The sequence below is a fragment of the Tachypleus tridentatus genome, chromosome 7, assembly GCF_004210375.1.
Source record: "Tachypleus tridentatus isolate NWPU-2018 chromosome 7, ASM421037v1, whole genome shotgun sequence".
NCBI classification, from domain to species: Eukaryota; Metazoa; Arthropoda; class Merostomata; order Xiphosura; family Limulidae; genus Tachypleus; species Tachypleus tridentatus.
This window is the reverse complement of record NC_134831.1, coordinates 51870043-51885203: the sequence shown is the minus strand read 5'-3', so window position 1 is coordinate 51885203 and position 15161 is coordinate 51870043. Positions and strand designations below refer to the sequence as shown.

The following is a 15161-nucleotide window of genomic DNA, read 5'->3' as shown; positions in this document are numbered from 1 at the left end:
ATAGATTTGTTTTGTTTTCAAATCTAGCAGTTCTAACTTGCTATGAGTTGTTAAGTCTGAGGAAAATATTTGAAAGAGTAATGTTTAATTATACGGGTTAACTCCATAAGTAACACAAATTAATGTACATTTACAAGGAAAATCTCACAGACATGTACTGTAGTTACACTATGTAAATACTTATTAAGAAATTCGAATGATTCGTTAGAGGGTTAATTACTGAAAGCTTAACGTAAATAATGAAGTAATGTATGTAGTTACACTTTAGACAAATTCTATAAATCACTTTGATAGAAGGAAAATATATTTTTGTAACTGTAAATAGATTTCCTTCATGATGATTAACGAAAATGTAAGAAATGAGCCAATATTTTAAGCAATGAAGATGGCTACTTGAGAACTATAGTAAATTACAAATTCGAGAAAAAATTGACATAACAATAAAAGATCAAGGAGGAAAATATAGTTTTAAGAAATAAGAAGAAATTGACAAACTAACGAAGGACTAAAAATGACAGATTATCTGTTGAATTCAATAAAAACCACGTGACTTTCTAAACGGTCAACGATAGGTGTTTTTCTGGTTCACGTGTTTCTCTATCAATTTTGATTCATCTCAGTGGTCTATCTGAGTCGCCTGCGCAGAGTACAGAGAGGATAGGAGAGACTCTTAGATCGATCTCTTTGTAACTGCACATGAAGAGTGAAGAGAGACCGAGAGACACAGACTTGAACGTGTCCTGATAATTGTTAGGTGAAACCTTTATCTTCAAGTTTACCTTGTAGAAAAAGAACGCCTCAAGTATATTTCACATTATTCCTAATAACTGAGAGCTATAAATAATTATTTTAATCTATTCCCTGTAATAATTATCTTCCCATTATTGTTTTCTTATCAAAAATTCGAAGAAACCATCACAAAATATTCGGGCAGATAGGATCGTCCGGCTATCAGAAGGACAATCAAATATCTCCATAAATATTACTAAAGGTAAGCTGTGTTTCTGTTCACGTTGTGTACCCAGGTACTCGTAACTAAACGTCTTCCTTTACTCTATCTTGTGAGGAGTTTTATTCTTGTTCTATATAGGAAAACTGAGGGTGACAAATGAGAAACACCTATTAATGTACGTCTGATCAGTGCCTTTAGTCGAGTGTCTCAATGGTCCTATAAAACTGAAAAGGTATATATATATCCCCTTCATTTACAATGGTTCCAACTTGTATACATACCCAAAATATTCTTATTACTCATACTTAACGTTATTTAATGAAAATACAATTATATTGGATATAACGGTATACATAAAGATGTTTTACTTTGTAGCAACGGGTTTACATACTATGCGGATCAGACTTTTCATGTCACCATTAGTTATCATTGAGACTAGTATATAAGCCAGTATATATATATATATATACTAGTATATATTTACAGTGTTTTTCAAGATATAAAATAGTACCATCTCTTGGTTACTCTTAAAATACTCCAAAAAGTATCAAGACTGAATTTTTATTTGCTGGTTACTTATACTACACTCAGTTGGTGAATCAGTGGTAAGTCTCTTGACATATAACGCCACAAATTAGGTTAACATATCCGAGATGGGCCAAGTACAGAGCCCATTCTTTACTTTTACGCTTAGCAACAAACAAACAAAATACATTTTACATATAATTTACTTTGTTGTGACTGTGGATTCACCTAAAATATATTCTTAAGACTTTCCACAAAACATTATACTTCTTAGTAATTTGAACTACATACATTACTGGCACCGACATCATGTGAACATAATTCAGTTTGGAAGTAACTTTAGATTATGAGGATGATAGAACGTTAGTGAAGTTAAATGAAATAGAATTTCTTGTTTATAAACGACTAAGTATTCGACAATAAAATATTTAGTTTGTTTATGATTTTAAATGGTATAAGAGTAAACGTTAGAAACGTTCTGCATCATTTTAATGGAATATTTGAATATGTAATCACGACAGGACTGTTACAAAGTAAACACATTTATTCTTCCACAAGATACGTAAACTTAGCAAAATGCTTATTTCAGAACCGATGATTTTCTTCAGGTTGTATAACTCTAAGTCATGTGAATATAGATCTGTTATTGTTTTTCATTTCAAAAAAGTACAAGAAACGTGATTACAGCAGAAGAATTTAGGTTTACATTTCGTCTCGTCTTTAAGTTTCATATTTTAAAAAAAAAATTTACAATTCAGTTTCAAAAGAGATTAAATAAATAATGTGTGTTTGTGTGTGTGTGTGTATTTCTTATAGCAAAGCTACGTCAGGCTATCTGCAGTGTTCATTTAGGGAAATTGTACCCCTGACTTTAGCGTTGTAAATTCAGACTTGCCGCTGTTCCAGTGAGAGACATTAAACAAAAGTTACAGCAGTTATAAAATTTCTGAAGTGGATATTTGCCTATAAAAGACATATTAATGTTAGTATCAAACGATCTTATAATACCAAAATTGTTATTTTATTCTTTAATTTGAGACTGAAGCACAAATGTGACGGTAATTTATTACTAACATAAAAAGAAGTTCTAGCTAGGTCGGAATTTTGTGAGAATTTTCAATAATCTAACTTGTGCATATACAGCCAATATTAAGTAAAAACACTTAATCTTTTGATATATAAATTTGTTTTGAAAAAAAATTATGAAATGTATTTTAAAGTGATACAGAATATTTAACAAGTACCATGTAAAAAAAAGAATTATAAAAATACATTTTTGAAGTTTCATGATATTTTACATCGATTCTTTTTTCTTCTCGGTTATTAATACTTTCAGTGGCTCAGCAGCAACTCTGATGGTTTATATAACAGTGAAAAATGTGTTTCGATACTCGTGGTGGGCACATCACAGATAATCCGCTGTGTAGCTTTGCGCTTAACACCAAAGAAATAAAACAATGACTTATAACTGGGATATATTTATAATATTTCTAATGATTCTTTAGGTCACTTTGACTATACTACTTACCTGTCTGTTATATGTTTTAAATTAGTAGTTCGGAAACGATTGGATCTAAATTTGTTGTTTTTTGCATAGATGAATATAACTATATGCTTCGATTTTTGGTCGTTCAAATGCAACACAAACATTAAATGAGAATCTTTGTCGTTCTCGTGCATTGAAAAATATATCAACTAGTGTAATAAATATCCGTAATATTATTTATGAACTCTGCTACAAACGTAAGTGCTATAAGTGAATGCAGTACCACTACAATGATAAGAATGCATCATCTGAAAGTGTTTTTTATTTCGAAAACTGCAAGTCAGTTTAGGTAAGCTAAGTGAAATAAGATAAAAACATGTCAGTTCAGACACTTTCAGATACAATATTTCCCAACCTATAACTGCATGAAACTGTTTATGTTCTTTAATGGGCATAAGAGAAGTTCAAGAAAATGTACAGATTAATAAAAAGTAACATAAAATCACAACCTGACTTTTTTATGTTGCTTTTTATTAATCTGTACATTTTCTTGAACTTCTCTTATGACCATTACAGAACACACTAAATATGGTTTCTAAGATATAACCCGAATTCTAAGAAATTAAACAAGTTATGCAACGATATTTTTAACTATTTCATCTATGAAGACAATAAAACGCACAAAAGTGTTTACGTTGGTGAATCCATTAAATCTTGGTTGCTGAATTAAAAGATAAAAACTGATTCCAAAAACACCTGTTGTGTATTAATGCTTATCTTAAGACGAAATAGTGAAGGAACAGTTTATTTGTGTATGTTACGATCCTAACACTGAATGAATACGACAAATTGGAAATTGGGAAAAGAAATTATCTTGTATACTTTCTGTTTCTATTCCCCGCAATGTAAGGGAAGTTGTTTCCAATTTGCACACATTTTACTTCCGTATTGTTCTTGTATATGTCTTAGCCTCCTTAGTTATTTTTTGTGGAAGAAACATAAACTCCTATAGTTTCTAAATGAAGCCCGGCATGGCCAGGTAGGTTAAGGCGTTCGACTCGTAATCCGAGGGTCTCGGGTTTGAATCCCCGTCGCACCAAACGCGCTGTGGGGGCGTTATAATGTGACGCTCAATCCCACTATTCGTTGATAAAAGAGTAGCCCAAGACATGGCGGTGGGTGGTGATGACTAGCTGCCTTCCTTCTAGTCTTACATTGCAAAATAAGGGACGGCTAGTGCAGATAGCCCTCGCGTATTTTTGCGCGAAATTCAAAAAATAAAAAAGTATTTTAAATGTCTTTCTGCGTTTAGATTACGCTTCTTAGATCAATGTTTATTATAATTGCGTAGAATGTATACAGATATCTCTAATTCCGTTACATTAGTTTAGTTTTTACAAAATGTTTGTCACGTTTTATAATTTATCCCAAACAAGTCTTCGATTAATTATGCACATTACTACAATTTCACTATTTCCCAAGTTTATAGTATACTAACTGTAGCAAACCAACACTATATAAAACTGGCACGTTGATTTATGAACTTAGGCAAGGTTCTTAGTCTGCAACAATATTTTACTCACATACATAATACATTATTGATTCTTACACTCAAGAATCTTCTACAAATTTAGAGAATAGGCGGGAATTTGACACTATACGTTACATGTATTTCTAAAGATATATTAAACTGAAACAAGCATAGATATTAAAATAAATATATAATATTAAATCTGTTACATTGTAAGTGGGGATGACGTAAATGTAGGTGTTGTTGGTAACTTTAATTAAGCTTTTTAATTAACAAATAATCATTGTTTTCCGAAAGAAGATTTGGAATAATCAGGTTTAATAATTAGGTAATGTTATCTAGAACATTGTAGGCACTATTGTAACAAACGTTTAGTAACTCGCTAGACTTGCGATTGTGGATATTAACATCACAGCTAAATATTTATGGATATTCATTTATTTGAATGCTTAGGTCTAATGTGATATGCAAGTGCTTTGATGTTCGGGAACTGATATTAGAAAAGTGTCATTCTAATCTTGATAAGTGTTCACGGACCAAGGTGAAGTAGAGATAATGCAACTGTTTTAGGCAGATAAATAGTGACTATAATTTTGTTTGTTTACTTCCGATAATTTGCTCAAAGCTAAACAAGGACTATCTATGCTAGTCGTCCCTAATTTCAAGTTGGTAAACTAGAGCGAAGACGACTAATTAACAGGGTCAATTACAAATAAATACAAATAAATTCGTAGGATTTGCTGATCATTCTTGAGAGTTCCAAGCGAAAAGAGAGAAAAATAGACCCTCTTGCCAATAAGTTCGCTTGTTAGCCACTAAATCCCAATCATTTCTAAGATAATTTTTATTAATTAAATCTGCACCTAAGTAGAAAAACTTTTCAATTGTTATCAGAAGAAGATAATATATTATACGATTTTATAATTCTTGACCAGGTTACAAAGGAATAGATAATCACTGGTTTAAGGCGTATGTACCTTATATTTGTCATTCTTTAATAGGTTATTTGTTTGTTTGTAACAAGTACAAAGCTACACAAAAACTATATGTGTCTTGCCCACCAGGGGTATTCAGATTCTGTTTCCAGCTGTGTAAGCTCTGAGATATACCGCTGCGCCACTGGGGGGCGGTAATATGTTATACACAAGTGCTCCGATATTCTACATAAGTATGGTAATTCTATTGATTTTGAACAGGTTATACAAAAATGGATAAATACCGAATTGGTAAACAGACGCAGCAATTTTACCCTTCTTTAACAAAATTATAAAGAAGTGGAGAAACATCAAAGTCATAAGCAGCTTGAGCAATTTTATCATTTTCATTACACCACTAAATGCCTAATTTTGGAGAAATACCTAATAAATAAGCTGCCATTTTATTTTTAATCTTATTTATAATACCTACCGGGTACAAAGAATTAATTGAATAATACTGTACAAGAAAGTATAGCTGCAGTACTTTTATTATATTTAGCTACAGTCATGTGAAAAAGTTAGGACACCCTATGAAAGCCTGTGCATTTTTGTAACATTTTTGGGTATATAGCTATTTAATCTCAATTTCAACAATACTGAGATATTATAGGAATATAACAAAACAATTAAAACTGAAGAAAAGACTTTTCAAGATCTTCTGTAAATGTAATTCTACAAAAATGCACACTCTAACTAAGGAAAAAGTTAGGACACCCCTAAATTTATTCTCACTTAAAATGGTTCAACTCACACACAGGTGTATCACACCAGGTGCACATGATTAGAAGATCGTTACTCAGCATTATGAATGGGGCTTCTCCTATTTAAACCTCAGACATTTAGTTTGGTGTGCTCCTGACTGTTGAAGTGAGAGTAAGCACCATGGTGAGAGCAAAAGAGCTGTCTTCAGAGAGAAAATTGTAGCAGCTTATGAGTCTGGTAAGGGATTTAAAGCGATCCCAAAAAATTTGAAATCAGCCATTCCACTGTCCGAAAAATAGTCAACAAGTGGAGGGCTTTCAAAACAACTGCCAACATGCCCAAATCTCGTCGTCCAAGCAAGTTCACCCCGAGAGCAGACCGAAAGATGCTAAACGAGGTCTCCAAACATCCTAACATATCATCACGGGACCTACAGCAGGCTCTGTTACTGTTGATGTGAAAATGCATGCCTCTACAATCAGAAAGAGACTGCACAAGTTTAACTTGCATGGGAAGTGTGCAAGGAGGAAACCTTTGCTCTCTAAGAGAAACATCAAGGCCAGACTGAAGTTTACCAGAGAGAATGTAGACAAACACCAGGACTTCGGGAATAATGTTCTTTGGACAGATGAGTCCAAAATTGAATTATTTGGACACTAGAACAGAGGACATGTTTGGCGTAAACCAAATACAGCATTCCAGGAAAAGAACCTCATACCAACTGTGAAGCATGGAGGTGGAAGTGTCATGGTTTGGGGCTGCTTTGCTGCAGCAGGACCTGGACAGCTCACAATCACAGAATCCACCATTAATTCTATTGTGTATCAGAGGATGCTTGAGGATCATGTGAGACCATCGGTACGAAAATTAAAGCTGAAGCGGAACTGGACCCTGCAACACGACAATGACCCAAAACATACCAGTAAATTGACCAAGGACTGGCTGAAAACTAAGAAATGAAGAGTCCTGAAATGGCCGAGTCAAAGCCCAGATCTTAATCCCATTGAGATGCTGTGGGGTGACTTGAAACGGACTGTACATGCAAGAAGCCCCTCAAACATCCCACAGCTGAAATAATTCTGCATTGAGGAGTGGGGCAAACTTTCTTCAGACCGATGTCAGAGACTGGTAGATGGCTACAAGAAGCGTCTCACTGCAGTTATTTCAGCCAAAGGGGGTAACACTAGCTATTAGGGGGTAGGGTGTCCTAAATTGTTCCTCAGTTAGAATATGCATTTTTGTAAAATTACATTTACAGAAGAACTTGTAAAGTCTTTTCTTCAGTTTTAGTTGTTTAGTTATATTCTTGTAATCTCTCAGTATTGTTAAAATTGTGAATAAATATCTATATACCTAAAAATGTTACAAAAATACACAGGCTTTCATAGGGTTTCCTAACTTCTTCACATGGCTGTAGGTTATTCAAAAGTGGAGGAATGCTATATTACTAAACAGATGCATAAAACGGATTACATAAAAATAGAAAATCTTGTACTACTAAATAAGAAAAGAAATTATTTCTCTTCATCTATTTACCTTATAATTTAGATTTCAGCATTAGATAACATTGTCTACTAGGCGTGTAATAGATAACTCACAAACCACTAAACTGTTCTGTTTCATCAAAGCATCTAAATTATCCTACTTTTGTATTATTGTGAACTTTATCCCCATATGTAAAAACAAAAACACTTTTATTTCTTTCCTAATGTTTTGATTTCACACTTTTTTTAATAGTTGCAGCTACTTTACTGATAAAAAAAGTGAAAAGTAATTAATAATATATATGGTATCGTAATACGAAATATTCGGGTTTTATAAATACAAGCTTGGGTAAATAACTGGCCAGCTATGCAAGAATGTGTAGTGGAATGCATTACGATCAAGCCAACAGAAAGCTCAAGGAAACACTGGGCTTAACTAGAATGTAATATAACTTCAAACATTCCAATGATTATTGATAGATATGCTTGAAAGCACATTGTTATTTGTGAATGAGGATATCAACACGGAAAGTGATGGAACACATTTAGTGAAACACGTTTCAGGTCAAATATGTTTGGATAAACTGAAATCTACCGAGTTAGATTATATGTATTGGTATTTATTTCAGATTGTACTTGCAAATATAAATTAATCAGTGTGAATCCAAGCGAATCATAATTACATAACAAATTTACATTTACACATTAGTTAGTTTGTTTTTCAATTTTGCGCAAAGCTACACTAGAGCTATCTGCGCTAACCATCTCTAGAGGAAAGGTAGCTGGTCATCATCATCCACCGTCAGCTCTTGTGCTACTCTTTTACCAACGAACAGTGGGATTGAATGAACAATTATAACACTTGTACGGTTGAAAGTGCGAGCAAAATGCAATATGTCTATTAACTTTAAATATCTGTTTTTGATTTCTTGAATTACTTCTAATTCGTTGTAGTAGCTTTCTTGGTTGAAAAGCACAATTTTTTAACTGTAATTTCACTTTATGGGGAGTACATTGTTTCCAAATTATGATTGGGTAATGACTTTGGAGCACATTTTTACCCTGAGTAAGACACTGAGTGCGTGCTATGCTTGAAACATTGGATTTTTCTTTCTTCAAAACATTGTGTGCTGTCTCAAATTTGTAGGAACCAAATAAATAGGTGTAGGTGATAAAGGTATCATCTATATATGTATATGTCTGACATATGCAGCGATTTAACACTTCGTCGACACATAGGAATGGATGTTTTGAATTTGGCGCAAAGCTACACGAGAGCTATCTGCGTCAGCCGTTCCTTATTTAACAGTGTAAGACTAGAGAAGGCAGCTAGTCATCACCACCCACCACCAACTCTTGGATTACTCTTTTACAAACGAATAGTGGAATTGACCGTCACATTATAACACCTCCATAGCTGAAAGAGCGAGTATGTTTGGTGTGACAGGGATTTGAACTCGCGACCTTCGGATTACGAGTCGAGTGCCTTAAACACCTGGCCATGCCGTGCTGTGGAGGAATAGAACAAATAAAAATATAAGATGACTTTAACCATTTGTATAAAGACATTTAACACGAAACTACAAGTTGCACAAAAATCACTTTGATCTACTCTTTTTTATTTTCTAAAAGTTTTGACTCAGACAGTTTAACACCGACATACAACATAAAGAACTAAAATTAAATATTCCAATTTTATCTTAATTCTGACTTTAGGGAATAGTTTTAAAGTTACAAATTACATATACAATAGTGAAATTTTTACATAATACACTTTAATTTTGAGGTAGCAATAGAACAATATTCCATAGCTCACTAAGCTATTAAAAGCTTAATAAGATGAGTAAATTTTCCTTCTAGTCTCCAGTTTATAACACAACTCTGCAATAAACGATGATCGAGACATGAAAAGTATGACAACGTGGTAGAAGTTATGTGGACTTGCAATTAATCCGGATAGAAGCAAGAATAAAACTCGCAAGTTCATCAGAAGTTTAAGAATCTTGTGACAGGAATTTTGTACTTAGACATCAGTTATGGAACCAAAAGTTCATTTATTCCTATAGAAAAGAAGACGGATATAAGGACAGAAATAAAGAAATGCCCTGGCCCTAGAAATATTTAATAACAGAGAAACAAGTGTAAAAAACAAGAGAGTTTTGATGAAATGTTTGTGGCAGACAAGCTAATTCTTCTTTTTTCTTGGTGTGATTAATGTTATCCAAATTCTTATATTTGTGTAATGACAATACGTTTTTCTTTACAATAGCTGTACGATAGTCTTGGACTACCTCTTAAAGTATTTGTTTCTGAATGGTTGTTTGACTTTTACTACTTAATTTACTATACTAAGCTATTTTTAGTAACAGTTGTAAGACGATAGTATTCTACACAATAACAGAATAATTCTTGTGATATTAATAAAATATTTCTGAGTAATTCTTGTTTGTTGTTATGAATTAAGCACAAAGCTACACAATGGACTATCTGTGCTCTGCCCACCACGGGTATCGAAACCCGGTTTTAGCGTTGTAAGTCCGCAGACATACCGTTGAGACACTGGGGTATTTACAAAATATAATTGCACTCCATATTCTGGTGGGATTGTGGTAAGTCTATAGACTTACAACACTAAGATGTATGATTCGATTCCATACGATGGACACAGCAGACAGCCCAATGTGGTTTTATCAATAACAAACAAACACGCAATATTGTAATTATTATGCTATTCCTGTCATTTTAAGGGTCTATTTATTGTGGTACTGATATGATATTTGTGGATTAGCAGTCTAATAACTTCGGTATTTTTGATGAGGAAAAAAGAAATTTTGAAGTCTTAGTGGTTAATTGTATCAATCAGTAACTTTTCCTTACGATTACTAAATTACGTGGTACTTGAAAAATAGCTAGCGTATAAAATATTTGACTGTTTATACTGTATTGCACAAATGCTTTGGTGCGTGGCAAAGATGCCACATCAAAATGACAATGACTTATGGATTAATGTGTCGTGTTGCATATCAATAGGTTCATGCACTTTTTACTGTAGGTGCATTATACATAATTATCAAAGTTAACGCTCATTCCTTTACATGTTTCAATGCTGAACAAAATCCTTGTGGCGGTTTATGGTGATGTTGGTTGTTTTCTCCCTAGTTAGTGGCTCAAAAGCTCAAAATTAAAAAGGCTATTACTCGAGAGTCTTCGAGCATGACCTTTTAGTCCGTATGTTACATAGAAGGTGCCATGTAGTTTGAACACTCAAACCAGTACTATAATAATCGATATATTTTAATTATACCTTTCGCAACATAATCTATATTAAATGTTTGAAACCATTATACGTATCGCTATTTTTGTAGAACGTGTTATTTGACAAATGGTCTCAACGTTTTTGCTAAAACTAGTTGCAGCATAAAGTCTAAATAAGTTGTTTATTCGAAAAAAATACTTAATAAACGTTCAATTAAAGATGACAGAATACGATTAAATGGAATAAACGTAATTAGAGAATGGGCATGTAAAAGATTTAAACATACATGTTTATACTTTTGTATTGAAATTGGCTAACAAAAAAATTCTGAGAGAGGACGGAAAACAATTTGTGTAGAGAAAACTACTAATTAAATCGAGAGTACTGGATTGCCAAGTTAGTTTGTCTGGAATTATGTGTTGTTTTATTGTTGCTGAGATAGTTTAATCAGTGCTAAACTCTTTAATGTTCTTATTTTCTTTTTGTTTATAGGAATAACAGGTCTATTTTCGCGCTGATAGTTGGGGTTTGTTGACTCTTGAAACATTGATTATACTGTTTTTGTTTATAGTTGCTCTTGACTTGAATAAAAAAACAATACTGATTAAACTGTTTCATTCTGCTTAGTCTGCATTAAACACAAACTTATAAAAGATTCGATTCACTGAAGGAAAAACTAAATAACTTTTTTTATGTTTGGTCTAAATCATTCAAACAATAAATTTGGTTAGTTGTTATGATGAAAGTGTGTGGTTTTTTTTTTTTTATAGCAAAGCTATCGGGCTATTGGCTGAGTCCACCGAGGGGAATCGAGCTCCTTATTTTACCGTTGTAAATCCATTGTACACCAGCGGGGGACTGAAGCTTTATGAAGTAATTGTATTAAAGTAAAATATACAGTTTTGTTATATTACAGCGAAGATGCTTTATTATTTAGTTAAATACTAAGAAAGACGATAATAAAACTAGTAAAAATTTAGTGGTGGCCATTCATATTACTTAAGAAAGTACATTTCATTTTATTTTCTATTTCAACTAACGAATTATGAAAGCATAAAAGTAAATTAATTTAAAATGAAAGAACGTACTGTGAAGTATTGAGTATTAATGTTTATAATTATTTTTGAGTTTCTTTCATGTTATTCAACAAGACTAAACATTTAGCTGCTGGAGAAGATAATTTATTTTCTCTTCTGTCTTTTTCTTGGCGTGGTTTTTGGTTAGAACACTCGACTCTCAATTTGTGGATCGAATCACGTCCCCAAACATGCTCGTTCTTTTAGCATTATAAAGTGACTGTTACTCCCATTTAGTAAAGAGTAGCCCAAGAAACATTGTAGTGTAGTGTTGACTAAACTGTCTTCCCTATAACCTCTCATTATATAGTAAAATATGTAAGTTTGTTTTTGTACATCATTACACTGCTTTAATTGTGAATATCTTTTATTATTTTATTAATGATAGCAACAAAATCTCTACTGTTCTTGTTTATCACAGCACTTAGTTTGAAGCTTGTTCGAAACTTTACTAACAAAGCACTCCAGCAGATTGTCCGAATTTAATTTTTTGATGAGTAGCAAAAAAGAAATCTACTGAGTATATGAAAGGTAACAAGAAACTTAATTTGTACTTATGTTAGTCTTAACAAATTTAGCCTACCATCCCTGTTACATTTTTTTTTAATTTTTCGCTGCCAGTTTACCGATAAAATTTAAAAACAAATGTTTTTGTTCACTGTTTATAAAGTTATCATGTTTGTTAAAACATTTTACCAGACTGCAGTATATGCATTGCACTTATAGTTTTGTATCTTTGGGAAATATAATAAGACTATCCGTCGCCGTTCCTAAATTTGAGCTACTGAATAGAGGAAAAGCAACAAGACAATAGCATTATTTACTAACCACTAACGCTAACTTTATAACATACCCACAGATTAAAATGTGAATTTTGTGGTATCACAAGCAGTCAAACCCACTTACAAAATCCAGAATTCTTTCATGAGACAACACGTTTCTCCAGTGATCCAAGCAGCTATGAAAGGAATCTAAAATTCCAAACAAAAAGAAATTCAAAAATACTATTAAATAGCGAGTTTACTTACACAATAAAAACAAATGAAGTTTTCTATCATTGACAAAGCTGTAATGTTTTAGGTTAATCTTTCTGTTTCAAAAATAACAACATGGTCAAAATAAATTAATCATTTTGTCGTTTGAAGAGTGTATTTTTTTAAAAAGTAAGAAAATTATTGCTTCGGCATTAGAAATCATGAAACTTGAAGGTCATAATATATTGCCTAAATAAATTAATTGATTGATAGGTAAAGTTTTGAGTTAAAACTCATCTTCAGACCTAAATACAGACTATTAAGGAATTAAAAGAAACAGAGTGAATGACACAAAGACTTTCTCGGAATTTATTGCGCCAACGGCAGATTGTTTGTTCAATACATGATCGTTCACATCGTTTGTGTACATTAAAGTAAATCTAGTATTGAGGTATGCATGTGTTTACAGTCTATTTTATTATATACTATAGTTCATTAAAAATAACAATATACTTACTTTTTAATTTCAGTTTTAATTTAAAAGTAAATAACCCAAAAGAACATGACTTAGACTTCCGGAGTCAGAAATGAAACATTTATCGGAAAATGGTCAATATGCTATAATTAGAAATGAATTATCTATTAGAGTATCAATTAGTGTTATTGAGTTAGAAAATGACAGTTCTGTACAACAAGAGCTAGAATCCCGAGGATAGAAACAAAAAAAAACTTTATATACTTATTATGTTCAGAAAATACGTAGGTTCAAGAAGTAAATTTAATACATTAATTGTTTTTTGTTTTGAATTTCGCGCAAAGTTACACAGGGGCTATCTGCGCTAGCCGTTCCTAATTTAGCAATGTAAGACTAGAGAGAAGGCAGCCAGTCATCACCACCCACCGTCAACTCTTGTTCTACTCTTTTACTAACAAATAGTGGGATTGACTTTCACATTATAACGCCCCCACGACTAAAAGAGCGAGCATGTTTGGTGTGACAAGGATTCGAAACCATGACTCTCGGATTACGAGTCGAGAGCCTTAACCACCTTGCCATGCCTGGCTAACACATTAATAAGAAAACCTATAACCGGAGCACTTTCGAAAGGTTGTCCTTTGTACTTTACCTCCCTGAAGAAGAAATGTTTCAGATTTTACATTGTCCGCGGATTCTTTACAGTAAGTCTCTATGACGTTTTGGCAATAAATTTGAACAATAAACGAATAGCACCAAATAAATAATGTATTCAAAGCAAGTGAAACGCATGCACAAAAATTTGTTACACTAATGGTAATAACAGTTATATCCATAACTTTAAATAATTGTCTAATTTTATACACCCTTTGACATGACAAATTATTCTCTTCTACTCTGTTATCACAATACAGTTAGTGATAAATTTATTTAATGAAATCTATGAGTTTTCACTATTGCATGTAGTGCTTTAAATAATTCTCTTTTGCATCACTAGTCCAAACAGTATGGTTCAGTTACCTTAGAACCCAACTGACAACATAAAATGTTCTTCTCTATTCTATGTATTACAATAAAATCTGTGGTAATAGCATTTTAAAAGTTGCCACTTTACATTTGTTATGGCGAAACTTACAAATACAGTCTATATCTATACCTCTCACAATGTTTGTCTCACTTTCTCATTCTCTAACTTTCGCCAACCTCTCCGACTGGAGCCTAGAACTTTCTACAAGTTATAAGATGCTATGATATCAAAATACTCGCTGAAATCAACAATAAAAATAGAGAATATTCGAGTAATGTGACTTAGATTCATAACAATTAAACTACACAACAAATGGTTTATGAATAATTGTAACCAAACTTATCATAACTATGGCTTCTAAAATAACCACAATGCTAACACAATACAAACTAAACAATACTCTCATATTAACATTCTTTTAAGAATACTCTCCAATTCCAGTGTCGGAAGCATTGACCTAAAAGATGAACGGTTTGTTGAAATCTGGAATTCTAAGGATTGACAAACTTCCCAATATGTTTTTTTTTTAAATTCCTGGAACACAATATGCCGTTGTTGTTCCCACTTCGTTTTGGGTAGGGCTTTCTTGGTCAGGCAAGTCAATAATGTGGTTACTTCAGCATAGTTTGTTATAAGCAGTTTTTTCAGGTGGCCTTCCTATTTGGCTGTGTGTGTCAGAATGTTGCCCATGTAATG

The 15161-nt window shown here is 32.7% G+C and overlaps 1 long non-coding RNA gene across 1 annotated transcript in view; it reads left to right on the top strand.

The window, feature by feature from the left end:
* The first annotated feature begins 688 nt into the window (after positions 1–688).
* Positions 689–15161, top strand: part of LOC143257994 (uncharacterized) — a 45954-nt gene continuing 31481 nt past the window's right edge. Inside the window, exon 1 of the long non-coding RNA XR_013032079.1 lies at positions 689–991. This is a non-coding gene — a long non-coding RNA (uncharacterized LOC143257994). The remainder of the gene's footprint in view (positions 992–15161) is intronic.